This window comes from Gossypium hirsutum, chromosome D12, assembly GCF_007990345.1.
Source record: "Gossypium hirsutum isolate 1008001.06 chromosome D12, Gossypium_hirsutum_v2.1, whole genome shotgun sequence".
NCBI lineage: Eukaryota > Viridiplantae > Streptophyta > Magnoliopsida > Malvales > Malvaceae > Gossypium > Gossypium hirsutum.
Window position 1 is genome coordinate 20,528,693 of NC_053448.1, and position 10,951 is coordinate 20,539,643.

The 10,951-nt window shown below is 33.6% G+C and overlaps 1 non-coding gene across 1 annotated transcript; it reads right to left on the minus strand.

Annotated features, from left to right (window-relative positions):
• Nucleotides 1-362: 362 nt before the first annotated feature.
• On the minus strand, nt 363-468 carry LOC121224848 (small nucleolar RNA R71). Its single transcript, XR_005922591.1, has one exon. It is a non-coding gene; the product is annotated as a small nucleolar RNA R71 (small nucleolar RNA).
• Between the last annotated feature and the right edge of the window lie 10,483 nt (nt 469-10,951).

Below are 10,951 nucleotides of genomic sequence, written 5' to 3' on the forward strand. Positions count from 1 at the left end.
ACGAGAGCCACAAGGAAATAAATGAGAAGAAGTCCCAATGGCTCAACGAATGTTGCGTGAATATGCCTTAACTACCTTAGATGCGGTACGAGGAAGCATTGAGCTGCCTTTTGAGGAAAAGATGGCCGGATGATTCAAAACACATTGCAGTTCAAAGGGAACATGGCTAACGACTCGAATCAACACTTGAAGCTAATATAATAGAGTATATGACAATGTTATACGTTTTTGGTCATTCCTATATTCATTATGTGATAACACAGCTGATTGGTTAGACTCGTTAGAATCCGGTTTTATTACCACATGGAAAAATCTCGCGGTAAAATTTCTTGATAAATGTTTCCCAATTAGTCGAACCATTCAGCTCCGGCGGGAGATCACAAATTCTAAACAATTTGAAGGTGATACCCTATACGAGGCATGGGAGCAGTTCAAGATAATGCTAAGAAAGTGCGTACACCATGGACTGTAAGCGTAGCTCCAGATACAAATATTTTATAATGCTGTTAACGGGCACATTAGATCTAGCGTAGATGGAGCATCCGACGGATCTCTCATGTTTCACACATACGAACAGGCTTAAAAAATAATAGCAAACATGGCCATGAATTTGTATATGTGGTTGAACGAGAGATTCATGTACAAACCCAAGCCTTCAATGTAAATGAGGAAAACGTTGATGCTCGATTCCAAAAAATACTAGAAAATCTTAACTGTTGGGAGACACATGTTAAGCCAACAAGAGTGGACCCATATTATGAAAGCCAATAGGAGGAGGCAAGCTACGTGAATAATATGGGTCGAGTCCCTTATTCAAACATTTACAATCCTGGGTGGAGAGATCATCTAAACCTCAAGTAGGGATGGAACCAAGGAGGCACAAACCAAGCCAAGAGAGGGAATTGGAAGATGAGGAAGATCTTGACGAAAACCTCGAAAGGAGTCGGAAGGCAAACCAAGAGAATTCGATGAAACGTTGGCTCCTGATTCCAACTAGTTTTGAACATTTATATATTTGGATTTTTGTACTATATTTTTATTTGGGATGATTTTTAATTTTTGCATCAGTTTTAATTCATTAAGATTTCGTGTTTTCTATATATATATTTGTGTGCTTTTTATTTTTCTTTGTAAGAACCCTTCAAATTTTGACGGCGCTAAAATTGTAAGCCAAAACTGAAAGGAGAAGTAATCCCACCAATTGTGATGCACTTACCACGCCAATCGGGTAACCTCTTTCCTTTACATTTTTAGTTGCACATTAGGGACAAGGTGCTGAATAAAGTGTGGGGGTGACTTGGGAAAAATTAAAATTTGTTTCTTTGCAGTTATTTTCTTTTCATTGTTTTTAGTTTTTAATTTTCCTTTAAATTGCATGTTTTTGCTTGGTTAGGAACATATACCTAAGTTGTTTGTTTAAATTGTAAATTTAGCGTGAAATTAAATAAATTAGGTTGTTTATATTTAGACTAATTAGTTCATTTTATTACACTGTAAATAGGTAAAAGAGATTAAATATACCAAGTGATAAAGGTAGATACGAATAGGTAATTATATTTGTAGAAATATAGGATATTCGAATTAAATAGAAAATACTTGGTAAAATCCATGGTTATTGAAACAGTGTGGTATGACTAGTATAACCCTTTCCTAAAAAATCTCGAGTATGTTGACACATATTATAAAAAAATCATAAGGGTTATCGGGGAAATATTACTGCATTAAAGTTCAAAGCATGGGCAAAAATAAACTGAGTATGAAAAACTATTCGAACTGACTATACTCTACAGAAATAAATACTATATTCATATATAAATTTTGATAGAGAAATATATTTAATTTTCTTTGACTTGTTTACTTTGCAATTTATTGAATTAACCTGTTCAGGTGTAAATAACTTTGAATTGTTTAAATTTCTAACTAGAGTTATATATTTAGGCGAATCTTCCTAGTGTCGATGCTCCAATCCGATCTCGTGTATTAAGCTAGCTCAACTACAATTTCTTTCTTTGCATGTTTATTTCTTATTTTTTGTTTTAGTTTATTTTTAGGTTTTTATATTGTTTTTGGGTAGTTTGCTTGAGGAAAAGCAAAGACTTAAGTGTGGGGGTATTTGACCTACCATCAAATGTAGTAGTTAAGTAGGGTCAATTCTACACTTAAGGAGCTTATTTTCTATGCAATTTAGGATTTTATATTTCATTTTTGACAATTAGGCATTAGGATAGGAAATTAATGAAAATAAGTGTTTTTAACACATTTTCTAGGTGTTGTGACCCAATAGGATAACACGGGCCTTAGGTTGTACTAATATATTTAATTGAGTGTGCAAGATGAAGATATAAAAGCCGAATTGATGTGAAAACAAGGGACGAGTGATGCAGAAGCTTCCCAAGCCGCCAAAGCACCAAACAATTGACTAAAGTTGGAATTGTGTGTCTTGTCACGCCATAGCCTTGGTGTGGCGCGACACACATCAATGTCCTACCCAAGTAATCTGGGGTTATTTTAGTCCAAGCAATCAAAATTATACGAAGACCTAGGATGTGTCGAACACTTAATTTGGGCTGCCAACACCACTATAAATAAGACATTAGGGGTTGAATGTAATCAAGTCATCCTAGATGCCTTCAAAAACCCTCGTAGTCTAGAATTAGTTTTAGATTATTTTCTTTTCAGCTTTTAGATACTTTCTTGTTTTTCTTCTTGAATCAGTTTTGATTCAAAGACTTGTTTATTTAATTAAAGTATTTAGTTTTTATTCTTCTTTGCACTTGTTTTATTTCATTATTCCATTCGAGAGATTTGCTACTCCGTTCCTCGTTCGATACACAATCCACACTTATTCAATTCTCTTTTCTTTTTCAAATCGATTGTGCTTGTTACATGGTTTATTCAATTGAAGTTGAGACTATGTATAACATGAGAGGTTAAATCCTTTAGTACGATTAATGAGTGGATGAGGATGTGATTCACGAAGGATTTGGGATTTCTCAAGATACGTTAGTATAAATTACATGTTCTTAAACTATTAGGCTTGACAACCTTAATAACTTATCATAGGGTAGATGAAATCAAAAGATGAAGTCGAATCGAGTAAATCATAATTTATCTTGGTTGAGAAAGTGATGTCGGGAGATAAGCGAGTATGAACCTATCGATTAAGTTTATTAGTGTCAAGAGGTAATAATTATCTAAAGTGATGACTAATCTACTCTAAAATCTCAATCCGAAGTTAGTTGCAAATCCTAAAGTGAGTTAATCTTCCTGATTGGTTTATCAGTTCAATTCATTTGTTTGTCCTTCATTATTTATTTATTTTTGTTAGTTATTTATTTTTAATCCTCTTAATCTACTTTATGATCTATCGTAATATAGGAATTAACTATTGCTACTTAGACTCAGTATTGTAAAATGTATTTTAATTATTTGTTTCATCCTCCCTTGGGTATGATCCTTGGAATACTTCCGGTATTTCATTGTACATATATTACAATTTGACTCGTACACTTGCGTCATTCTCAATTCTTATATTTTTTTGGTCTTATATTTATTTTATAAATGATAACTCATTTATAGACGATCAATTGCCCCACTAGTAATTTTGTGGAAATTTTTTTGATTTGAAGCGAGCCCACACTCAATAGAGATGAGCTTCAGGATAGCGGAGAAGACTACTCGATCGAAGCATTTGTCCAAGACTAATAAAAAAGGTACAATTTTTATTAAGCATTTATTACTTTAGATATCACAACCAAGTTCTTGTTTTTGGAAAAAAAATTAAAACTCTGGTTTTTCCCTTAAACTTATTTTGTGCTATGTTTTTCAAACTTGATTTTCTAACAGAAATTTATTAAATTCCATTCACTGAAGCTACCAATTTTCAAGTTCAAAAAATTAGTCGACTTGCGATAACTTTTTGGATGGGATACTGGCATTTTTTGGTTGAGATGATTTCATAGCATTCAAATATCTATCTCTTAGCTTCGAAACACACTTGGAATCAATTGATTTTAAGTTCGGGAGCTCAAGTTATGATCATTTTAGTGAAGACTTCACGAGTAGAATTTTTGGACAGGATTATTATAAAAATTACAAGTTTTAGACTTTTAATTTGAGTTTAAACCATATTGGGTTTGATTTTTAGGCTTAATTTTTATTATATATGAGCTTAATATTGTATTTATTAGGTCTATTATTTTAGTATTTATTTATTCCGAATTTTGGATATTTTTAAAGTATTTTAAGTTATTTAGGAGTTTTATGTTTCTTAGTCAATAAGAAAGTTTAGTTTAAAACTACTTATTTAGATTAATTAGTGTTCTGACCTGACATCACTTGTAGTAGTTAGGTTGATTTCTTGGCGTTATTAATCATTATATTTTCAGTATTAGTAGGTTAGGAATAAAATAAGTGCTTTGCACATTTTTTGCCATTCCGATGACTCGTAAGGGCCACTCGAGCTTCGTGAGTAACTCATGAGCTAAGTAAGTGTGTAGGATGTCAATTCAGGTCCAACAATACAAGGAATAGTGATTGAGCTGTGAGACGAGGAGCCCGATAGCATAATGAAGCTACCAAGGCCCAAACCACACTCGATGTCGTGACGAGAGCTTCCTCTCATCACGACGACACAATGGAAATTTTGCACGATGTTGACATCGAGACGAAAAGCATTCCCACGTCCCGACGACGCGACTTGTGTGGAAGAAAAGAGTTGATTTCCTTGGATGGCATATTTGTGAAATTTCCATAATCGGACCCTAGCCTTTAGCAATATTTTTATTTATCGGTATCTAATTGTATCTCGAGATTGAGTGATCACCAAATAGGCGGTTGCGTTGCTTTAGACAGATAGTTTTACTATTTAGTTTTATTTTCTTTTCATGCTTGTGTAGGCGAAACTTTTCTATTTTGATGTGAAGACAATCACAAGTGGAGATTGCTCTAACACTGCACTTCAAATGTATTCATGACATTTCTCTTATCTCTTATTATTTTATTCATTTATTTATCTTTCGATTAATCGTTGTATAAATATTAGAATAGATTGTTGTGTTTATTTTATATCTTGAATGATTCGATTAATAAACTTATTTATTTGTTAAGTAATTATTTATCCGAAATTGATATTTTATTCAAGGGTACATAGTATATTATGGAGTGACGCCCCTGATAGAATATTGAGACAGGTGAGACCTGAAGGGTATCCTATATAACTTGTGTCGAGCGGTGAGACCAGAAGGGTATTCGTATGCCTAGAAAGAGACCGGAAGGGTGACTTAGGTGGTAATCCTTGATGAAGATGAACCTGGAGGGTAGTCTTAGCTAAGGGTGATAAATAACTTAATCGAGGATAATTAATTATTATTTAATTAGATAATAAGGAATTTAATCGATTATAGGCTAGAGAATCGCGTTGTTGACACTATGAAAAGGAAGTCCATTAGGTTAATTTAGGATTAGATAATTTAATTATTTTAATTAAAATATTAATTTGGATTGACACTACTAATTCGTGACTCGAATAGATTAGTAATTATTTTTTATAATTAATTTAATATTAATTTCTCTAATCTGCAATCCCTTGGTTACGATCCTCGAAACACTTACCACTTTTCCGTTGTAACATATACTATGTTACAATTTGACCCGTACGCTTGTGGACACCGCCAATTTAATTTCTTATATTTTTTTGTGTAATATTTTACTATAAATGATAACATGTTTATAGGTGGTCAAGTTGTTGGCGTCGTTTTCAGGGATTGCGACGGTGAAATTTTTATTAGATTGATTACTATAAAATAATATTAGTCGAAAAATAAACGAGCTAGATAGTGTTCTAACTTTGATCTAATTTATTTCATTTCATTTTAGTGTAAATATATATACATATATTTATTTATTTTTTAGATAATGAACATTGATTTTTATAGGTCGGTGTATGAACAATCTAAATTGAGTTGGTTGTATGGAGCTTCGACAAATTAGTGGAGTCGTAATTGAAAAGGAGAGCAACTTGAGTGTTTGAATAAACTCCTACCTAAACTGAGCAAGTATACATACGAGAGGTATGGAAATTCGACAAACACATTGGACGAAGATGAAGTATACAAGGAAGGAGTATACGAACAATGGGAGAACATGGAAAACCAAAAAGTGCTTATGCTAGAGCTCTACCAATATAAAGACAAAACAATAACTTCGTTAGAAGAGATATATAAGCGACAATTGGGAACATTCGAATATCTAACTGAAACTCCTGATGATTCATATGACTGTACGTCCGATCAAGAAAGCCGAGAGTGAGAATTCCAAGCTAAATTAAAGTGAAAGTAATAACAGTTGGATCAATTAGAGGAATATTTTTGGAAAAGATTCCAAGCAAATACTCCATCATAAGAGGTTGTACATGATGTCTCCAATTTCTATCTAAAGGACCAATGTACGACTAAAAACTATTTGGATCTAAATCTTGAAAGTCAACAAGAGTTTGGAATCGGAGACGAGGATGAATCAAATATAATCGAAGTTGTCTCTGGTCCAATTAACATAGACATGGAGGGAGAACTAATAACTAACTTGGAGCTTAAATTGATTCTGAATGAAAGTGTAGACGAGTCGGTACACTTTCTGGCCATAACCGAAGAGGTGCCAGCCAAAGAAATTGACGAGTTTATATCATTCTCATTTGATGATGAAGATAATGCTTAGGTTAACCGAACATCGTGCGGCATGGAAGCAAAGTGGCTTGAGGTAATAATACCCCGGAAGACAATTTGGGGTTGAAGATAAGGTGATATTATTGGAATCGACCGAGGATGATGATTTCTATCTCTCGACAGAAGAACAAACTATGGATCAAAGTCTCAAGGACCAGCTGGCAGTTCTTCTTCAAGGGTGATAGGATCGTCCTGATCCCCAAAAAGGACTTCAATTTTAATTTTTATTATTATTATTATTATGCTTAATTATAGTTTAGATATTATTACTTATTTTATTTTATCTTAGGAATGTCAAGTTGGGAAAGGGAAGTCAATTGGGGACTTAAAATTTGTAGACAAAAGTAAGCTAAAATAGGTGGCATGTTGGGATGAGTCTCCATCTACGTTGAGATGAGTCAAGCTAGGACATCAGGAAGAGCTCGTGCCCAACGATGAAACAAGTTGGCACAAAGAAGTGATAAAGGTCACGCGACGTTAGGACAAGCCTATCCTCCCATGTCATGATGAGCTGCAGGGAAAAATACCTAGGCTTTGGAGTACACATCGGGACGAGCAAAAGTAAAATGATCGGCTATTTGACGTCACAGCAACAATGTGCAAGCGTACACTATCGATACAAGTATTGTAGACAGATATGAGTCTGTCGGATATCGATCCCACGAGGATGGTTGTATTTTGTCTATCAATGTTAGTGCAATGAATAGATAGAAACGAGATAAATTGTGAGAGTAGTTGTCGAAGCAATAACTTGAAAGCAATAAGATAAAATATGATAATGATAAACTGGGATCCCCAACGTGAATATTCAACAGAATACTAAGTGCTCACAAGGTATAAAGGATAGGTGATTGTCGATGCATTAAATTGCTATGAATATCTTACCAAGCTTAACTTCTATATTTAATCTAAGACTTAAACATGCACATTAACTTCTATATTAAAAACAAGTGGATTAAATTCCTGTAATCCTCAAGCAACTTCCATTGTCATGCTTGTTAGCTTGAATTGTCGCTGCATTTTCCAGTGTCAGTGACCACAATAACACTTCCATGCTAAAAATATTCAAACCCAAAGATTAAACAGTAGAAGCAAGATTGAATAAAATAACATTTAACCCAGAAATCATGTGTACTTTCGTACAAACATGAAATAGAAAGTAATCACCATCGTTTAAAAAAGAAATAAAAAAGAAACAAGTGGAGAATACTATTCCTAGACGATCTTGACTTGAATCTCTCCATTCCTAGACAATCACCATCAAGAGTTGATTTGTGTCTCTTTCACGTTGGTTCACCAATTGGAGACTTAAGCTACCATAGCCAAAAAACTTCAAAATATAGCTTGAAGAAGATAATACCCCCCAAAAGCCTCTCTCTTTCTTTTTTCCTTTTCATGTGAATATTTATATTCTTCTAAATAGCACAGGTATCCTGTCATCATAATCATGCTGTCTCTATACGTACAAGTTGATTATACTAGACTGGACAGCTCACACATTTTTGTTTTTATCCAGACAGTTGTCAGGTGTGGTGACAATTCTGGGAGCAATCTCAAAATACTCATGCAACAACATTAGTACCAAAACATGACAAAATTAAGGATAATAGGCTAAGATCCACTGAGTTATAAAATGCAATTTATTGAATTGAAAATGTTAAAATATGTGCTAAAGATAACTAAATGGAGACAAATTAACCAATAAGTAGGGATAAAACATATGTTCTTTCTAGTACTATCACACCCCTAAACTTGAGTTTTTACTTGTCCTCAAGTAAAACAAAAACTAGCAAGGCTACATAAGAATTCACTAAGGCAAATGATCATTCTAGCAACTTGAATCACCTAAAATCCCAATGAATAAGTCACATTCAGATGACAAAATATTGCATCAACAATACATTGGATTGTTCCTGGAAAGTAACGATGGAGTGCAAGAAACCCCCAGGGAGTACGTAATTGCGCCGACACACACTCATGTAGTGACAGCCTTTGGCCAGATTCATTTTTCTAACACTTGCATTGGAGTATTTCCTCTTTAACATTTCACAATACACCCACTTTGGAGTGTCTCTTATTTATAACTATATATATAAGCAGCTGTAAAAGGCATATTCATTCAAGATTCAAGGAATGCTACTAATCATCCATTACTAATGCAACCTAAATCATTCATCAAAGAATTGAAGATACAACATTCAGTCAAATTTATACAACTCAGTTATTGAGAATTCACATGATTCAAGAATTAAGCATCGAATGTAACAAAAATTTTCAAACACATTTACGTTAACCATAAATAAACCTTGCATGCTTCATTAAACTCAAAAAAAATTTTGAAATGTGGGTTTATTTCCAAACCCCATATGTATTCTCCCAAACTTAAAGTTTGCATTGTCCTCAATGCACTAAAATTAAAATGCAATGACAATGGAAATGTGATGACAATGTGCACTAACAAAATAAAAATTACAGCTACATGTAATGCATGAACACTACAACTAAAAAAACAAAAAATAAACTAACTCAGTTTTCCACAACTAAAGATGTGGTTGCACGATGTTTCTTCTTTCTCCACTTTTTCTCTTCCTTCTTGCGCTTTTTTTTCCTTGAAGCGCTTTCTCTTCTTTTCTTTGGGCTTCACACGGTCCTCTAATCATTCCTCAGGAACAAACTGCGTTGACAATAAAGCCCAAGTGCATCGACAATGGTACCTAATTATTCTACAAAAAAAGAAGAAGTAAAACAAACTTGAACAAAAACAAAAAATAAATTAAAATCACATAATGATAAATTTAATAAAAATTAAAATTTTTTGACGAATTTAATGGTCTCTACCCACTTTTGATTAATATTCCTAAGATAGACCGCTATCCATTCACTTTGAACTGGTGTCCATCATGTAAATCTCTAATTGTGACTGCACCATGAGGAAATACTTCGACAACTTCGAAAGGTCCAAACTAACTTGAGCGCAATTTACCCGGGTGCAATTTTAGTCTAGAATTGAACAACAAAACTTGATGACCCACGATAAATTGTCGCTGCAAAATAATTCTGCCATGCCATCGTTTGGTCCTTTCCTTGTAAATTGCAGTGTTTTCATAGGCATTTCGCCTAATCTCCTCAAGTTTAGTGAGATCCAACAACCTTTTCATTCTAGCAGCTTCATAGTCCATGTTCACTTGCTTAATTGCCCACATTGCTTTGTGCTCCAGTTCAATTGGCAAGTGACAAGCTTTCCCAAAAACCAATTGATACAGCGACATCCCTAATGGAGTTTTGTATGCTGTCTGCAATACCCATAAAGCATCATCCAGTCTAGAAGACCAATCTTTCCTCGAAGGGTTCGCAACTGATGCGAACCCAGTCGCATCATGTTTCGATACATCTCGACGACATCGGGATTGGCCTAAACTCGAGGGGCCCAAGTGCAAAATGAGATGTTTAATTTTAGTTTGTTAATAAATTGAGTTGTTGGACTTTATTTTTAATTAACTTGCTTGAATAAAGTACTCATCTTAGTTAATTGAGTTCATCTTAGTTAATAACTCATCTTAGATTAATAAATGAGTTGCTGGTCATTAATCCAGCTCATCTTAGTTTTAATAATTGAGTTATTATTGAACTTCATTTAATAGATGCTTCTTAATTAATCTAGTTCCTAGGATTATTTATTGATGCATGTGTTAAGTTCATTTAATTATGCTTCTTTAATTAACTAGTTGCTGGAATAATTAATGCATATGTTTTAGTTCATTTACTTAAGTTAAGTATTAATGTGTGTTATGTTTAATAAGTGTTTACATGTGTTTCATAAGCTCATTTTAATGTGTTTATTGTAGGAATATTTTCAAGTCATAACCATTACAATTCAACGCTATTACAAATTAAATAAAGTGGTTGTTCAAGTCATTTTCGGTTACAAAGTAAAGGGGTTGTTACAAAAGAGGTTTAACACATCATTTAAAAGAGTTTAAAGAGTGGATTATTGCTTTTTTAAAGTCGACAGCAAGCTTTTCAACTACCTACCATTTTTGCTTCTTGAACAGAATTAATCCAAGCATTCAAAACACCATTAAGGTGCTGGTGACTATTCAGCTAACCAAAGGACATTTAAAGAGTCACTTTTCAAGCATTTAAGGTCAATTATGTAGCTGAATTGAAGTGAATTAAATGGTGGAGTTATTTGGTTCAAGAATTCTAAGAGACTTGAGCTTTATTGTAGC